The sequence below is a fragment of the Sminthopsis crassicaudata genome, chromosome 3, assembly GCF_048593235.1.
Source record: "Sminthopsis crassicaudata isolate SCR6 chromosome 3, ASM4859323v1, whole genome shotgun sequence".
Lineage (NCBI taxonomy): Eukaryota > Metazoa > Chordata > Mammalia > Dasyuromorphia > Dasyuridae > Sminthopsis > Sminthopsis crassicaudata.
In genome coordinates, this window is record NC_133619.1 from 16,905,648 (window position 1) to 16,923,192 (window position 17,545).

The following is a 17,545-nucleotide window of genomic DNA, read 5'->3' on the forward strand; positions in this document are numbered from 1 at the left end:
TGGAAATCCTTTACGCTCTTTCTGTCTCCATCTTCCATCTCTCCCTGTTGACATTCCACTGCTAAGTCAAATGCCTTGCTCCTTACAGAGCTCGTTCCATATCCCTGTAGTGGTAAGCCAGTTCTCCCTTTAACCTCCTTTTCTTGGAACAGTTAGCCAAGCAGTCCATAAGAATTTAGTGTCTTCTTGAGAGACTAGGAAACTCAGTGGATGCTACATGCTTCTCTAATTCTTTCTCCCCCTTGATCTGTACTTTTCCTTTCCTTCTGATAAACCTTAACTCTGGATTTCCCTTTCCACCTGCCTCCTCACTCTCACTCACAAACAGTTGAGTAAGTTCTGAAAAAATTGCATAATCATGCTCCCTGGATATATAACAAAGTCAGGTTATCAAATCTCAACTGCAACAATGCATCCTCCTAAATGAATCCCTTTGGTTGGTTGATTGTTGTCCTTCCTACTGAAAAGGGACCTTTTTGATACCACTATTTTATAGTCAAATTAACAATGTTTAACTGTGGATGATCAAATCAACATGAGCTTGGAACGCTCCGCCACAGACACAAATAGTTCCTGTGAACATTTGGGGTAGCTTCTCTACTTTTATGCATCTCATGTTTCTTTGTAGCTAATTCCATTCTACTTTGCTCACAGAGTACAGTCCCTTCTCTGATGAGGGTAGGCCATGCTGAGCGATCCTGTGCCAGCATCTCCCCTGTCACACAATCAATTCTATGGTTCTTAAGAGAGACTTTGAGAGTTTCCTTGTATCTCTTTTTCTGAGCACCTTGTGAGCACTTGCTCTGTGTGAAGTCTCCATAAAATAGTCTTTTTGGCAAGTGTACATTTGGCATATGAACAATGTGGCGGGCCCAACAGAGTTGTGCTCTCAGCGGTAGAGTTGGAATGCATCTCATTCCTCATAGGAGTTTTCCAAACTTTCTATTTTCTTTTCAGTCACCATAAACTTCCCCTTTCCCCTTAGCTAAGGATGGTGCCTCTGATTTTATTGAGAAAATTGAAGCTACTCAACACGAACCCTTTCTTCTCATTTTCTTCATATTATGAAATCATTTATCTCTTCTCTTTTCCACCTTGAGTCTCTGACAAAGAGCTGGCCCTCCTCCTTGCACTTGCTGACTCCTTTACATACACACTAGATCCTATCTTCTTCTGTATTCTCCAGCAGATTGCTCCCTCAATCATTCTCTCTTTCAAACCTTCAACCTTTGCCCATAAACCAATTCCTTTCTTACTGCCTTCAAATATGACTTTATCTCTCCTTTCCAATTGTTTTCTTGTATAAAAAGAGAACTAGAAAAGAACACACACATATTAACCTTGGAGCTGTACAGCTGGCATGGCACAGGTGTTTCAAGCAATTTTAATGATTAAACTAAATTAATTTTAAAAGAAGAAAAACCAACTTGGAAGAATAGACATGTTGAGTATGATCCAGTGGGTTAAGGGTATAAATAGGAAGCAAAAATAATTTCAAATCTCTTGTCCTTTAAATAACACATTGAATAGATTTTTAAATCATCCCCTGAAGTTATCTTTTTTTTTCTCCATTTTTCAATTTAACTCCACAAATAAAGCTGTCTATACTAATTATCTACACTTTTCATCCATATATTTACATCTCTCTCTTTTTTAACCTGGATTCCCATATTATCTCTAGTGGACACCACAAAAATTGCCAATGATCTCTTAATTACCAAATCTACTGGTCTCTTCTCAGTATTTATCCTTGACCCACCAGCTATATTTTATATTTCTCTCTTCCCGGATTTTCTTTCATCTCCGACTTGTTGTGATCCTACTTTCTTATGACTTTTCCTCTGACCTCTTCCAGTTTCTTCATCCATATCATGACTTCTAACTGAAGGGTCTATTCCCAAGGGTCTGGCACAAGTCCTCTTACCTTTTCCTTCCATGATCTCACTCTTAGTAGACTCATCAGCACTCACTTACAGGGTTGCTGTGAGGATCAAATGAGATGTCTCCCTCTCTCCCTCCCTCCATTGTACCCTCCCTCCCTCCTTCCCTTCCTCCCTTCCTCCCTCCCTTCCTCCCTCCCTCCCTCCCTCCCTCCCTCCCTCCCTCCCTTCCTTCCTCCCTTCCTCCCTTCCTTCCTTCCTCCCTTCCTTCCTCCCTTCCTTCCTTCCTTCCTTCCTTCCTTCCTTCCTTCCTTCCTTCCTTCCTTCCTTCCTTCCTTCCTTCCTTCCTTCCTTCCTTCCTTCCTCCGTTCCTTCCTACCTTCTACCTTCCTCCCTTCCTCCCTCCCTCCCTCCCTTCCTCCCTCCCTTCCTTCCTCCCTCCCTTCCTCCCTCCCTCCCTCACTTCCTTCCTTCCTTCCTTCCTCCCTCCCTCCCTCCCTTCCTTCCTTCCTTCCTCCCTCCCTTCCTCCCTCCCTCCCTCACTTCCTTCCTTCCTTCCTCCCTTCCTCCCTTCCTCCCTTCCTCCCTCCCTTCCTCCCTCCCTCCCTCCCTCCCTCCCTCCCTCCCTCCCTCCCTCCCTCCCTCCCTTCCTTTCTCCCTCCCTCCCTCCCTCCCTTCCTTCCTTCCTTCCTTCCTTCCTTCCTTCCTTCCTTCCTTCCTTCCTTCCTTCCTTCCTTCCTTCCTTCCTTCCTTCCTTCCTTCCTTCCTTCCTTCCTTCCTTCCTTCCTTCCTTCCTTCCTTCCTTCCTTCCTTCCTTCCTTCCTTCCCTCCTTCCTTCCTTCCTTCCTTCCTCCCTTCCTTCCTCCCTTCCTTCCTCCCTTCCTTCCTCCCTTCCTTCCTCCCATGTAAAGAGCTCTCAAATCTCACTTCTTGGGATATTTGCCAAATTGCTTAATGTCCCCTGTGTCCTTATGTCTTATCTTATCAATGGAATCTTAAACAGCCTGCTTGTAGGGCTACCTATCAAGTAATTTACATGAATAGTTCCTTAATAAACAACCAGTCCCCTTATCTTTGTTCCAGCCGGATTCTCATCAGTCTGTAACCCTGCTTGCAAGGGACTCATTAGAATGCCCTTTGTTTCCTATTCTCTGCCTCATCTTTTGCCTAGACTGGGCATTATTATTATAACAACTTGGGTCTTGCTTCTTGAATGACACCCATGCATATTTTTTTTTCTTCTTAGAGACAAATGTCTGGGTGAGAGCCCACACAGCCAGTTTCTGATTAGTGTGTTTTTCAGGATGGAAATAAAAGAAAGAATTTTAGCAAGTCACCTCCTCGAGCTACCTTGACAGAAAGATAATAATGACATTTTTTGAAGAAAAGGGGAGCAAATGGTCTGGCTGTGATATAATAATGAAGCCAGTGAGGCAAGCTAGAATGCTCAGGGAAATTGACTACCCAAAGTATCGCTCCTCACTTTACCAATGAAAGAAATGCATTTTGCCCCTAGTAGTCTGAAATGTGCAGAAATTTAGGACCAGTGACTCTACCCTTTGATAGATAAAGTGAGTGATCTTTGAAAATTGTCATTTAAGCTTTTAGGGAGAAGGCTATTGAATAATTTTTAAATTTTTTTATTTTATTTTATAATTATAACTTTTTTTGACAGTACATATGCATGGGTAATTTTTTACAACATTATCCCTTGCACTTACTTTTGTTCAGATTTATTTCCCTTCCTCCCAATGCTATTGAATAATTTTAGAGACATTTTTGTTATGTGATAATGCACTTGACTGAAATTCTTTCCACATAATATCAAGAACTCCCATGAATCAACAAGCCTTTCTTAAGTACTTCTGTGTGCCAGATACCATACTGGACAATATGAAAAAAAGACAAAAGCAGCTTTTTCCCTCAAAGAGCTTACATTTTAAAGAGTGAGACACATATGTGGACATTTGTGCAAACACAATAATTACAGAGCAGTTAGAAGGTCACTTTAGAGTGAAAAACTATAGCAGCTGAGGGTGGTGGCAGCATAGGATAGGGGGAAAGCCCCAAGAGACTTCCTGCAAAATGTGAGACTTAAAGATAGATAAAAGGCAAAAGATAAGCTCAGCACCTATCAAATAGTACCATTGAGAGATCACATGCTACATTTGGAAACCATTTAGCAAGGTGCCTGGGACATACTAAGCACTTAACAAGTACATATTCTCTTATGTAACATAAGCCCATACACATGCATTTCCTGATCTGGAAAGGACCCCATCTTCCTCAAGGATATTCCAGTAGGGTACAACCAGGGCCTTCAAAGCTGGAGAGACTTCCTGTATTTTCTAGAAAGTGAATGTACTTCTGGCCAGTCCAGCTAGATTCAGGCCATTGCCTGTGGCTGACCATAAGATGTTTATTATTTTGGATCACAGCAATCCATAAAGACCATCTGATGAGAAGTGGTGAGCTGTGGCTATGGGATGATTCACAGAATTTCCTGCCTTCAGTGTCTTGCTGCACTAATACATCCTCTGATTTTTCTTCAGTCTATACCTGACTATGGCCAACACAATAAAGACCAATAACTCCCTCATCCCTCTAATATCTTTAGTCTTTTAAAGTTCTTAATTATCTGGCTTTTACATTTATTTCCAACCTTATTATACATTATCCCTTTAGATTCTGCCAAATTGGCCGTCTCACACATGACTCTCTATCTCTCCTCATTTCATGTCTGCACTGACCATCCTCCATAAATGGAAGTCATTTCCCCTCTCATCTCCTGACCCCAGCATTCTACAAATGACTTCACTGAGGCCTAGGGATGTGATATGACTTTCCTAAATCACACAGCCAATTTATCCCTTGATGACAGGACATAAGCCACCTAGAGTCCTGTGGCCCCTGTGGGAGAAATCATTAAATAGTCCTCATCTTAATAGAGATAGAGAAGGAAGAAATATAAGGATTTAATTATCACTTGAAACTTAGTATAACACTTTCCTTTTCTTATACAGCTTGAACCTGTTGGGATAGGAAAAATGGAACAGGAGAATGAAAGAAGAGGAATCTAGGAGTTTTGAGGCTTAGGTATTTTTACATTTGGGGGTAAGGGATGGAGAAATTTACTATTTAATTTTTTTTGAATCATGATAGACTCCAGTAAAAAGCCTGAAGAAATAGAATTCTCCTGGAATGTATTTTTTTCTTAATTTGAGTAGGTACACTTAAATCAACTCTGGCTTGAGTTAAGATGGGTAAGAAGGCAGTGGTGTTGCTTCTGGAATTGTTCTTCTAATCTTCCAGATCCTCAAAACAAAGAAACATTTAAGCGCTATGCAAAGAACAAACTAATGGTAGGTTTGAAGAAAAACTACATGCTATCAATGAAAGGGTAATCTTAAATGAATTGAAAGAGGCTCCTCACCATATTGGCTTGAGGATGAAGGATTTTTTTAGCTACAATCATTATCTAAGATGGTGTGTTAAGATATAGAGGAGTTGTTAGATTAGTGTTAGTGGAGATGATAAGAATTAAATAAGGAGTATCTAAATGAAATTAGGTTCAATTGAGGTCTAATGGCAGGTTAGGGGTACAGGGAGTCCAATAGAGCTCCCCTGCAACCCCTTTGGATTCGATGCAAAGATACAGAGTTAAATGAGGTCTAGTAGCAGTGCGAGAGTCCTCTGTAAAGGAATTTACAGACCCGAAAACCTAGATTGATGAAAGAGGTTTATTGTGGGGTTTGGAAGTAAAGTTTAGTTAGTAAAGTTGAGGGTAGAGATAAGAGGGCATGGGAGCTACAGGTCCAGTGGGCAGAAACCCTTGACATGACACGCCATGTTTGGGATCTCTGCAAAGAGTGGACTCCAGTTTTGCCCCTTTTATAATAGGGGGGCTTTTGATAATCTGAAGGGGCTCATGGGTAGAGTTCCAGGTTGGCTTCTGGCTTGAGCTTCAGCCAGGGTTAGAATTTGAATAGAATTCAATGGGTTTTTAGATAAGAAGAAAGCTGTTTGTGTTTGAGGTGGGGATTGGGAAACCGAGCAGATCATCAGAATGGGGACTGGGACAGCCCAAGTTGGCTCAGATCCCATGGGGGCTGGGAGAGCACAGATATCTCTCATTGAAATTCAAAAGGGTGCTTTTGATCAGAATTTAAGAATCAAAGATCAGCTATGGGGGTTGGGAATAAGAAAGGAATCTTAACCCACATCAGAGAGACCTCTCACTAAAATCACAAGTATTGAAGTATTAATTCTTCATTTAAAAATTATAATCTGATCCCTTTTAAGGACATTCCCTACATGTATTTCTATTTCCCTTTCAAGTTTGAAATCCTACTCCTAATGTAAAGTGAACATGGCTTATTACTTCATTACTTTTGTAAGGAAAAAGGCCTTTCTAAGAGGAAGAATTTCTTTTATCTAAGTGGCTTTTCTAGAGAAATTTTTACAACTTGTTCATTTCCTCTTATTTAAAATTTTTCTTTCTGACTGCAAGAAAGGAGAAAAAGAAAAAAATACATAGCATAGATTTTCCTGCTTTTTCATTCATCTAAATTCAGCAACATGCCCCTTTAAGAGTTAGACATATTCTTTTTATTCTCACTGTGTCAAACTTGAGATGAAAGGCTCTATAGAGTGTTTAGAAAGAGAGAGCTAAGAATGGGTGCACTGGGGAAGAATAAATCTGCAATTCAGTTAAATTTCTGTTCATTTGCTTCTTCCGGGATTTGAATTCAGTGATTTTGTGTAAATATGGAAGGGAAATCTGACATTGGGAGGGAAATAACAATTGAGTTGCTAGCCTCAGAAAATCAATTTGAGAATGAGAGAAGAGAAGGCATATGAATTAAGGAAGGAGACAGAAAAACAAATGGAGTTATAGCCACAAAGGCATTTTTCCCCACATGTCAAAATGTCTTGTATCATAAGCCCTCCACTGAGAGGGAGGCTTCCAGGGCTAAGGGACACTTGTTAAAAGATGGGATTTTAAATGATCACGTGGCTGCTGTCCAAGGTTCTGGAGGAAGGTGCCTGAAGGTGATTGCATCTGAGTGGTTTTCTACAGGGAGTCACTGAAATCATTATAAATCCTGACAGCTTCCTTGAAGTTGGAACAACCTGCAGAAATCTTTGAAGTCCCATGACTCTAAGAGGCTAGAGAGATCCCAAATTGGTGCTCATTTAAGGCCTTTCCTATTGCTTGGCTACATTCCTGATGGATCAAGGAGGAAATGGGGACATCATGCTATAATGGTTAATACTCTGGTTTTGAAGTCTGTGATCATGGATAAGTCACAAAATCATAGAATCTCAGAAACTACCCAATATTACAGTCAACTCAAGTATCTCATTCCACTTTTGCTGAAAGCCTTCTAGAAAAGGGGAAACAACCTCGTGAAGGAATCCATTCCACTTAGAGACAAATCTAACTATTTGGATTAATTCAAGCCTAAATCGTCGTCTTCGCTACTTCTATCCATGGCTTTCAATTGTAGAAGCAAGCCAAGAAGCATTTATGAAGCATTTACAAAGTGCCAGGCATTGTACTAAACCAAACAAATCTAATTCTTCATAAAGCATTATTTATGCTTATTATTTATTACAACTTTCCCTCATCTTATCATTCAGAGCCTAAGTTTTCTAAGGTGTAAAATGGTAATAAAAGTAATCCTTACTACTAGGATAGTGTAAGGCATGGTCTGCAAAACTTAAAGTGCTATAAATATAAAATATTATTATTATTATTGCCACTTATTTTTGCTAGAATTTGTTATTATCAATATGGTTTCTCATGAATTTCTTTCATCAGGAAACTGAAGACCGTAGAGTATATGCTATATTTTCCTGACTTTTCTCCATTGAAGTGAAGGGATACAAAAGAGAAAAATTAATTTTGGAAGCGAATAGCTGACTAGAAAGTGGTATCTAGAAATGAGATTTGGATTTGTGCATCACAGCTTATAAAAATAGTTAACAGGTTTTTGGCTGTAGATGAAATGAACCTAAAATGGGCTGATAAAAATGTATATGCCAGGTTTTTGCTTGTTTTGTTTTATTTTACAAATCTAATCAAAGGGACTTTAAACTAAAAATGACTGGGGATAGAGAATATTGCCTATCCATAATAGATATTACAGATAGTGGTCACATAAAAGGAAGAAAAATAACTGTTTTGACACCTATAAATTTACAGGAGATGATGTACAACCAAGGAGATGAGAATAAAATTTATGATCTCGAGTTTCTACATATAAGTGTCCAAAGTTTAGGCAAGCAAAAGAAAATATTCATAACTCAAAGGGGAGGAACTTATTTGACTCCATACGTATCATTGAGATTTGATGAAATAAAACTCAGAATTTGAATATGGCTCTGGATAGGTATACTTCATTAAAAAAAACAATTTAAAATGGTGGCAGAGTGGCATATTAAAAAGGTATCTTTGTGTGTAGAAATGTAGGGACCAAAAAAGAGAAAGGATGATGGAGGATATTTGAGTGAAGCTCAAAGGATTGAGAAACCAATTGATTTTGTAGTCAGATAAGAAAAACACTTAGGAAAAGAGAAGAGTTTGAAGAACAGAATGCAAGCCTATCACTGAGCCATGATCTGGGACTTTAATTATCTGGATATTTTCCAGAGCTCTCTATGATCTCTATGATTATTTGTTGGTTTGCCTGTATAATTTCATTCTTCAAAAAAGTGGAGAATTCAGTAAGAGAAAATTCTCTTCTGGATTTGATTTTCATTAATATGGAAGAACTGATTTCTGGGATAGAAATGATGGGAAACTTGAGGGGAAGTGATCATTTGATCCTAGAGTTTATAATAGGGGAGAAAAATCTTGGGCTAGTCTGACATACAGCCTCAATTTGGGAAAAACCAGATTTTGAAGGATTTGGAGGAAAGATAAATAGGAACTAATGGAATGTAATACTTCAGGGAAGTCAATCCAGGGAGGATAGGAGACAATTAAGAAGGAAATTCTGAGAAAATAAAGATAAACAATTCCACTGGAGAGGCAAAATTGGATTTGGCAGAGGGCACTAAAGTGAATAACCAGAGAAGTTACTAAACAAGGTTGATTTTAAAATGAAATTCATTCTTATTCTCTTTCTTTCTTTCTCTCTCTCTCTCTCTCCTTTCTCTCTCTCCTTTCTCTCTCTCTCTCTCTCTCTCTCTCTCTCCTTTCTCTCTCTCTCTCTCTCTCTCTCTCTCTCTCTCTCTCTCTCTCTCTCTCTCTCTCTCTCCTCTTTCTCTCTGTATCTCTATCATCTCTCTCTCTTTCTCTCTCTCTCTTTCTCTCTCTCTCTCTCTCCATATAGAGATATAGACATAGGTGTGTGTATAACTATATATTTATATATGTATATACACATATATACTATGAAGGTAAGAGTGTTGTATGGTTCTACCAAGAGAGCTAATCAGAATGAGCTGAAGGTAGTGAGGGAAGCTAATGATTAAGGCAAACATTTGTAAAGCTATATTGGGAGAAGGAAGAGGATCACCACATGGGTAACACCTCTGCTTGGTGAGGTAGGATGATAACAGAAAAACTGCTTCAGTCTTAATTTGTTTGTATTTTCTCTGCAAAGAATGACTCTGGAAATGATACAAAAATGCCAAACAATGAGTTGTTATTCAAGATAAATAAGGAGCTTCTCTACGGCCTTGATGAATTCAGTTTACCTGGGCCAGATGAACAAAATTCTTAAATCTTAAAAGAACTGGCAGATATACTTTCTAAGCTATTTTCTGAGAGTTTTAAATGATTAAAATGAGAGAGAAATGACCAAATCAAGGATAGGAAAAAGTTATCTTGATTGACAATAATGAGAAGAGATCAGAATTAGTCAATTGTGGTCCAATAGGCTTAACTGCTTTTCCAAGAGAGTACTGGAGCAGATCATTAATGGGATGATTAGCAAACATCAAGAATGAGACATACATAAAACTACAAGGAGCCAAGATGGCTTCATCATAAACATGTCATGAACCTTTTTTTAGAGGATTACTATAGTAGTATATAAAAGGAATATTAGGAAAAATGAAGGGAACTATAACCATATAATTTTCTTAAATTTAGCAAATATTTTGATCAAGTATCTCATAGTCTTTTTGGAGAGAAACATTTGGACTAAATGATAATATGATCAAATGAATTCAGAATGATCACATATTTTGGTTCAGAGTTTTGTAAATGGCAGGAGGTCTCCAGTAGAGTGCTCCCGGGATCTATGCTTGGCCCTGCAATGTTTAACATTTTTATCATTGTCTTGGATAAAGGCATATATTGTATCCAATTTGCAGATGACAATTTGCAGGTAGAATAACTAACACAGTGGATGATAGTAAGAATACAAAACGATATTGGTAGGGTAATATAATAATACAAAACTCAGTATGGATAAATATAAAGTTTTGCACATGATTAAAAAATCAACTCCATGGATATAAAATAGGAAAAGTATGATTAGATAGTTTTTTCCCTATAAAAATGGAGATTTTAGTGGCCTGAATTGTGAATATGATCCAACAATATGGTGATCAAAAAAGGGTTAATGCAATCTTGAACCAGGGTTTGGGGAATAGGGACTGAGTAGTTACTCTGTACTCTATTTCTGTCAGACCTTATGGAATATCATGTGCAATTGTGAGCACTACAAATTAAGAAAGACATCAATAAGATGGAGGGGAAGTGGAGAACAACAAGGATAGTAAAGGACTTTGAATCTTTGACATATATGAGCATTACTTAAAGGAATAAGGCACATTTAACTTGGAGAAGAGAAAACTTGATATGGGACATGATAATAGTCTGAAGTAGTTGAAAGACCACAACCTATGGAGTTGGAGTTAGACTTACTAGCAGGCCAGTTTGATTTCAATAGAGTACATTAATAGAATTAATGAGAAACCCAAAGAGCTGGAGTGAAGTTTTAAAGGCCAAGAGAAAGATTTTGGAGGTGAGTGACTATCAATAAATAGAAAATACTCAGCACATCCAAAATAAAGCAGCAAAAGAAGGGATTATAGCAGACTATTTCAAAGTTTATTTCATCAGAGAAAAACAGACATGCTGATTGATACTGGCAACGAGTTTTAACATGGATTTTTTTTTTTTTACTGGTTGCGTTGTATTCTTGGGATACGACATGGATTTTGCTACATGGATTGTATTCCTGGGACACATACTTCCCTAGAGGGCTCAAATAATAATTTTTTGGAAACTGGAGAAGTGCTTTGGCAACTCTGCAATTAAAAATATTCTTTATTTTATAGACCAAAGGATTAAAAAAGTATCAGTTCAAATAAAAACTAAATAGAAGTTTGTGTGTCAGGAAGAGGGAAGGGAAAGAGGGTGCTTACATGTGCTGGATTTGCCTTTATTTGCTAATTGGAGGGAAAGGTGAACAAGGGCCATTTAAGCACATACATTAGATTGATTTCAGTTAATACCAGACAGATGCTGAAGTCAGGAGGCTTAATGAGATAGTGCAAGGCTGTTAGGTTTATGTCTTTGAGTTAACAGGAAAAAAACTCTAAATGATCCAGGTTGAAGTAACGGGATGCTTTGTGAATCATTCAAATAAGACTTTGGGTGGGGTTTAGTTGACTTCATGAACAAAGAAGATGACACATTTGACCTTGAGAATGCACATTGCCTCAGATATCAGGAAAGCCCATGGAAAGACCACAGTAAATTCTGTTCTAATGAATTTGTAATTATCATAAATTATTAGGCCAACAGAAAATTGTGCCTAATTGATTTCCAAGGTCTATTAAAGCTTGTAACTACTTTCATTGATATTTTTGAGATATGGGATCCTAGAGCTTGAGACTATTTATTCCTTATAAAATGTCATGCTTCCTTCCCTTGAACTACAATTCCTAAATATATGGGACTCCCCTAAATTTGGGTATCAGGTGGTGCTTGACAAGGTTGTAATTGCCTCTTTAAATATAATGCATTATAGATGATATGTCTTCCTGTTCCAGCACTTTATGAATTACATATAGTGTATGGGCTCAGTAGATATCCAATTAATGTTTACTATGATGAACAAAATTCCGAGTTCTCTGACAAGTAGTTTTGGAGAAATAAAAAGGTATTACACCAGAATATTGTATACATTGTCAGAAGTGGTCTTCATATGGCATGGTTTTTCCTGTTTTTCATTCTTAGAATAAAGGGTACAGTTTCTTGCCTGTGTGTTATTGGGCAAATCACTCTGGATGCCAATGGCTCCATCTAAAAATGTGTGGGTTGGATTAGATGGACTCTGTGGTGTAATGCATATCTAAATCTATGATCTTAGGGTGTTATTATTTCCCTCCTCTCCTCTGAAAAGTGGCGTGCAATGGGGACAGAATGGTACATACATAGCTTAGTCAATATATCACAATATGTATTTCTTTTGTTTTACCATTTTCCATGGATGTAGAAGTAATTTTGATTTGGAATAGAGTGGGTCATATTAAACAACTTACATTAAAAAAAAGCAACCAAACATATATATTTAAACTATCATGCATAGCTCAGAAAGTATCAAAAATAAGTCAACATGCAGCCCATAAGGATTCATTTCTATTTAAAGTTGACCCCATTAACCTAGATGATATCTTTCAACCTTACTAGATCTAAAAACTGGGATCTTATTATCATGGATTTGTAGTGGAGTGAAGAGAGAAAGTATACTTGGAGTCAGAAATGATTGTCTTCAAATTCACCTTCAGATACTACTTTTGTTACCTTGGACAAATCATTCAAAGTACATCAGCCTCAGTTTCTTCATCTGTAAAAGGAGAACCTCAAGCTAGATTGACAGTTCTCGGATTTTTGGTGTTTGACATTCTTGAAATTAAAATGATCCCTCAAGAGCTTTTGCTTGTGTAGATTATATGTATTGATATTTGGAATATTAGCCAACATCTTAGTACTATTATGAAAACAGTTTTGACTATGAACTCCCTAAAAGGCTCTCCCATGATCCTATGGGTCACACTTTGAGAACTTCAAAATTCTTTCAAGTGCTACACTCTAGAGCATCATAGGACATGGTCTTCCATCATCTTTTCTCTATTTAATTTCTCTTTTAATTTCAGAAAAATTTACTTCCTCTTCTATATTCTCTCAATCTATATTTTCTCAATTATGCATCTATGCTTTATGAAATTTTAATTTATCCAAATACCACTTGATACTACTGATACTTCTATTTAACATGACTGCAGCTACACATTTATAGGGCTTACTAAGGTTTTCAAGGAATATTTCTTATTTCATTAATTCATTCACATCTTTTAAAAATATCACCAATCAATCCAGTAGCCAACATGTATTGATAGTGCATTTTATGCATTTGAGCCATAACTACTAAGTATTACTCTGTGTACAGAGATAGGGAGACAGGAAGAGAGAAGAGAGGGGAGAGATGGGAGAGACAGAGAGAAAGAAGGAGAAGGAAGAAGAAAAGGAGGAGGAGGAGGAGGAGGAGGAGGCAGAAGAGAAAGAAAAGGAAGAGGATTAGGGAAAAAAGGGGAAAGACAGGAAGGGGAGGAGGAGGGAAAAAATAAGTAGCAGTGGGATGAGTAAAGGGTTATGATCCCTTACCCTTAAGATTGCAATCTGCTTCCAGAAAGTTTTACCTCAATCACAAAAAACAGATTGATATGGTCAAAGGGAGGGTAAGGAAAGAAGATCCACCAGATCTGAAACTCATTTTTTGTGAAACTATGTTCTCAAGTTGGAAGTGGAATTTTAATTTCAGACAACAGCTAATTGTCCAGTTTGGTTGGAATTTAGGGGATGTGAAGAGAGTAGTAAGATGATGCTGGGAATATAGGATGAGGATAGTGTGTATAGGGTCTTAAATACTAGGCTGAGGATACTCAGGATAAATACTTGAGCTTTGAAAGAATAAGGTATTCAAAGAAATGGAGGTGAGTAAGGAAGAAACTCAAGGCATCCTATATAAAGTCTCAGTGATGCTATATCTGAAGAACCACAAGAGTTCCGGTCTGATTATTTGGAAGAAATGGGAATCATGTGTGATAACATTGGAAAGATAGGTTGGGCTTCAAATATCTATCAGACGAGCTGATACTGGATCCTAAAAGCAATAGGGGGCTAACTGGATTTACTGAGCAGGGAAGTGACATGGTTAGAATCCACATATTAACAAAATCACTTTTTGGTGAGTGTGAATGAGTTGAAGAGGGAGAAACCTAAGGTGAGTCTACCAAGAAATAGTGCACTTAATAGACAGGAGTCATGTTCACATGATAGTCCTATTGCAGGGCACTCACTGACAGAAGCTCTCAGTTGTCTAGATTGAATAACTTAGACACTTATCCCTTGGTTCTTGATCTGAATCTATTTTCATTTTGTTTCTGGTTAAACAAATCCAGATATTAGACCTGTTCTTATGAGAATAAGAGAATGGTATCTAATCTGTCCTATAAAAATACCTTATTTGGAAAGCAAGAAGAAAAGAAATGGTGATATTGAAACAACTGATCACCCCATCATTATTTCTATATAGTGAAATGATTTCTGTGCCTGAGACAAAGCAGCAAAAACTAAAGATGATTCTATGGAAATAGCGAATAAGAATCCACATCCTGGTGTAGTCACATAGGGATTTTGTCCTGTACCTTGAAGAATGAGCATGGAAAGTGCTGGAAAGAGATGAGAACACCTTCTAAAGTCAATTGTCACCCCCTCACGTGTCTTATTTACCCATAACTTAGTTGGAGGAAGCCTTTAAATAAGTTGCTGATACACTATTAGATTTTCCCACCAAAGAAAATCATGTTCAGTCGCAACATAATTTGCTCTATGAAATTTACAGATCTGTCATCCATAAAAATATTAATGAATAAAACATAAACAAAACTTATAGTCTCCCTGAAAAATGGTGGTAAAAGAAAAAAGGGATTTGGATTTGGATTTTTTTGCTTCAGAGAGGGGGAAAATGAATCTTGTATTTTTATTCTCAATGCCTTTTTTTGGCAAGGGGAGGGTTATATGAGATGACTATTAATGTCCAAATTCACAGCAGGGGAGAAGGGAAATGGCAGTAAATTTGAAAGTACATTTACATTATAGCAAGGTTTATAGAGGCATTGTAATTCACACAGTTATTCCAACAGAAGTTTGGATTCTCTCCAATTTAATTTTCTGAAGTTCGAGTTTGCAGCTGGGTCACTTGTAGTCTAATCTGTGAAATGTATCTCTTAAGGCTGTGGATTGGAAGCACGACATCCCAGCTGTCACCCAAGGACCATCATTTATAGCCATTGGGGTCTGAGGGCAAAACATCAGAATCACTTTATGTGGACATAGCAACACAGCCAGCTCCATAAATTTTGTGGCAAAGAACAATAATCAATACTTCATGTTTAATGATGCAAAGCAAAAAATTAGTATAGATTTTCACATCTTCTGCTTTCCCAAATTATACAAACATTAGTAATCCCTTTTGTACTGCTTTTATTACACTTTCATTAAAAATACCAAAAAATACCCAGTGATATATAATTGAATGATTTCACAGTCAAATAATGTCAAAACCAATTTTTTAGCTTTTTAAAAAGACTTGCCCAGAAGTTAAGATAAAATTATTCTAAATATATACTATAATTTATGTAGGAGGTGTGGGTTTTGTTAACCAGAGATATCAATGAAGTAAATGGCAGATTTTTTTTTTCCTGTTTTAAATGACCACACATAATTCTGGGATGTGCAGGTAAGAAAATGGCCACAGTGGTAAGTCCTAGCGTTAGAAGGTTAGCCTTCAGACACATGTGCATGGTAGAGGAAAGTAATTTTGAGGGAGTTCCAGATTTCATATCTGTCCAGAGAACACGTCCTGTGAGATTGGAAGGTGGATATTTGGAGAGGAAAGCCAAGGAGGCAGGTTGATTGCTGGACAGCTCCAATGGCTGCCTAAGTGGCTGGAAGTGATAAGATTTTCTAACTAGCATTTCAATATTTATGTAAGAGGAAAACCTACAGGGACAGGAGCAGGAAGACCAATCTGGCAAAGCAAAGGGTGAAATTCTGCATTCACAATCCCGCTAACCATTTACTGCCTGTTATGTTGGAATGACAGACAGGTCTAAGGACACTGGAAAACATTGGGTGCTGGTAGTAAATCTGTTACTGCTGATCTATGGTGCTTTATAAAAATTACACAGTGCTTGTTTTGTCACAGTTCTGGATAAATCCTAAATTTTCACAACACAAATTTATTTGTGAAGGACAGATAGAAAATAAGTGTAAACTTCTGTGTCTTTGCTGCACTTGAATAATTCAAGATCAGGTTCACAGAGTGGCTTAACCTGAATTCAAAGAAGGCAGAGTTATACAGAGGAATACAATGAGGAGGATTCACTGAGATGAGAATAGGACAGATCAAGAGCTGGAAGGAAGGAAAGAAGTGTGTATCGAGTGCCTATCATCTCAGGTACTTTCTAAGCTCTTTAGAATATTATCTCATTTGGGATTCAGTGACTGAGCTCAGACTAAGGTGGTCTGGGATCACAGCTCAGCAGCAACATGGTAACAGCAGAAGCATCTTCCAATCCTCTCCCCTTTTGTGACTGTCCTAGCAGATCCTCGCCTCCTGCCATCATGCAATTAATTCTCCAGTAGCCACTGTCCCTCACACAACGAACGCAAGGCAAAGGTGCTGATGCCAGAACTCTATGAAAAATTCTGAGATAAGGCTGCCCTCAGAGGTTTCACCCTGGATGGTGTCATCCACACTGGTGTGGAAAACCTAGAGTACCCATTCATCATGACTATGGGCTAAGTAGCTGGAGATGAAAAGAGCTAGATTGTGTTCAAGGAACAGTTTGATCTTATCATTGAGGATTGGCATGGAAGCTACAAGCCTTCGAATGAGAATAAGACTGATCTTTATCTTGACAATCTGCAGGGTGGTGATGACTTGGATCCTGACCAGGTGCTGAGTTCTCATGTTTGAACTAGTGAGGGCATTCAAAGGTTCTGCTCTTCCCCATCTTGTAGCTGGGTGAGCATCGTGTCATAGAGAAGCTCCTTGTGGAAGTGCTGGCCAGCCTAAAAGGTACCCTGAATGGGAAATGCTATGTTTTGAAGAACATGACTGAGTAGCAACAGTAGCAGCTGATTGATGACCACTTCCTCTTCAACAAGTCTAAATCTCTACTCCTTTTGGCATCTGGAATGGTCCAATTCTGGACCCTTGGCCCAATAACAAGATCTTTCTGGGATGAATTAGTGAGGAAGATCACCTGAGAATTGCCTCTATGCAGAAGAAAAGTAGCATGAAGGTGCTCACACATTTCTTCATGGGGCTCACCCAAATTGAAAACCCTAATAAGAGCAAGAGCTACAATATCATGTAGAACCCCCAATTGGGCTACATCCTGACTCTCTCCTACAACTTAGGCTCAAGCTTACAGGCAAGTGTTTCCACTTGGGCCATCATTAGAAGTTTGGTGAGGTGCTAAAGAAGCTGAGGCTTCAAAAAGGGGGACCCACCAGTTGTGAGTGGTGCCTTTGACATCTGCAGGCCTGAACAATTAGGCTTCTCAGAGGTGGAGCTGCTGCAAATGGTAATGGATGGTGTGAAATTGTTCATTGAAATGGAGAAGCA

General features: G+C 38.2%; 1 protein-coding gene and 1 pseudogene across 1 annotated transcript in view; both read left to right on the forward strand.

Annotated features, from left to right (window-relative positions):
- The window catches only part of SCHIP1 (schwannomin interacting protein 1), a 768,598-nt gene that overhangs the window by 135,343 nt on the left and 615,710 nt on the right, over positions 1 to 17,545 (forward strand). The gene's annotated exons all lie outside the window — the stretch shown is intronic.
- On the forward strand, positions 15,642 to 17,364 carry LOC141559570 (creatine kinase B-type pseudogene; annotated as a pseudogene).